A 2,291-nucleotide genomic window follows, 5' to 3' on the forward strand; every position below is an offset into this window, starting at 1 on the left:
TACTTTCCCTAGAAAGGAATTGGTTCCAAGGGCCACAAGTATAGAAAGGGGAGGGTCATTGCGAGTGACATCCATTTCACGAATAATTGGGAGGGCATCGTGAAAATAGTATAGCTTAGGATATTGGTATGAATAATGTCCATGCGTATCACAAAAATCGCATGGGTGATTTGTGCATAAAGATTTATTTTTCTTGGAGGATTCAAGTAAGGTGACTTGCACCTCAGGGACATTAAGGTCTAGCTGAATTCCGAATTCTGAAATCATGCTCTTCATATGGGGAAGATCAAGGAATTTGTTAGTGGCATGATCATGAACATCACCCAAAGTGCATGAAGGAGTAGGCTTAGGGGCTTTAAAATGAGTGATTTCCACTTATGTTTCCCTATCCTTGCCCACATTTTTCTAGGATTTCCCCCCTCACCAAATGCTTTCACAATAGGAGTAGTTTCCTGCTAAGGTTGCTATGGAAATGAAGCGGAGGTAGGGGTGGTGGAAATTAGTTGTATCATAGTCAAAGCCACATGAGGATAGAGCTGATCAGGAAGGGTGTTTGCAGGAGGATCGATGTACCAAACTGGGATCCCCAAATTCATGTTAGGGAGACTCAACATAGCCATCACCAGGGTGGAAAAGATGTTGATTTGAAGGAATAAGAAAGACATTTGACCAAATGGATGGTGGCTAGGAGGAACTTCACTTGAGGACCAACTGAGTCTTAAGCAAAAGGTTGTTGGTGAATGGCTATTGGGAAGATGTGTGGGACTGCTTTTTGGTGGCCTATGACACTTAAAGCATGCAAGCACTAGAAGAGCTAGGCTAAGTGGGAATAGGTGGTGGGCCATAATATGCCCCTAGAAACATGGAATATTTATAGACATCGAGAGATATCTTAGACAAGGAAGGTATGGAATTGTTACTCACCATTGAGGATGTGACATTTTGAGGATATGTTTGAGATTGAGGACCGTAGTACATAAATTAATCAATGGTGACAATATTCCCATTCTGTGGGAAGCTCATGGTGCGAAATATGAAATATGTAATCACTTTCATGGCATACATGAAACTACGACCAAGAAACAAGTTATAGTAAAGAGGGGCATCAATAACTTCAAGGTCAATTATGACATGTTTTTCAGCAACCAAGATGAGACAATTCTGGTATAGACCAAGGGGCTGCAAAGGGTGATCATCATACATACTAATCGTGGATGGTGAAAGGTCAGGAGAACCAAGTTGTTTCCATACAGTAGTAGCCATCACACAAGTGGATGCACCTTCATCAACTATACAATGTTGAACAACAACATTCTTAATGGAGATATGTATCTGGAAAGTAACAAAGGGAGAAATCGAGGATGATCTGCAGTGTCAATGTAAAAAATGATCATGTGATCATGGGAAGGGTCCATAACGGCTAAAACATATAGTAGAGATTTTCTTTGAAATGGGCACATCTATAGGACTTCCAACACTGATATAGAAACATGAGATTGTGCTAAGTCATCTACTATGTTGTCAGTATGGACGACTCGAGAATTGGAAACATTTTAATGTAATGGCCCTTTGGCGATCCTAAATGGAATCTCCACCTCAGGTGGAGGGATATGTAAGGTACCATTTGGTGACAAAAGAGACTATGTGGATACTTGAGGTTGTGCATCGGTCACTGAATTTCTAGGAGGCTTTTCATATTGACGCGATCAAGTTTGAAGGTTGACCTCTTCAGAATTCATCATGAGGATTTGATAAGACCCATTTCTAGGCTGTTGAGAGAAAGGAGGTGGAGGATTATAGCCAAATTTGGATCCCACATATCCTTGGTGGGGGAATGGGTTGGTAAGCACTACTGGCTATGTAGAGGGAGATGCAAGTGAAGGCATAGGTTGCTTCCTTCTAGAGGAAACTTCTTGATCTTCCCATTCTTTGCGCATCTGAAGGAGAAGGGGAAAGTCACGAGTATAATGGCCATAAGTACTGTAACAAGTACAAGGTCTATTGGTTTGAAGGGCCTTGTTCTACTTGGGTTGTGCACCCTATTGCCGGGTTGTGATATTACACTATTCCCCTTTATTAGCATTAGGTTGAAAACCTTGGTTGCCTTGGTTTCCCCGAGATTCCTAATTTTGGTTACCTTTCCCCTTGTTCTTTCTCTTGGGTTCAGGGGATAGGGAAACATTTTGCTGAGCATAGAATTTTTCTTGAGGAGGCAGTTGTTGCAGCGGATAAGGTGGTTGAGGAATCAGAGGTTGAGGCACTGTTGCACTGGGGATAGAGCACTAGGCGGT

Source organism: Pinus tabuliformis, chromosome 7 (assembly GCF_031772625.1).
Source record: "Pinus tabuliformis cultivar Carrire ecotype Pingquan chromosome 7, CPIR1, whole genome shotgun sequence".
Classification (NCBI taxonomy): domain Eukaryota; kingdom Viridiplantae; phylum Streptophyta; class Pinopsida; order Pinales; family Pinaceae; genus Pinus; species Pinus tabuliformis.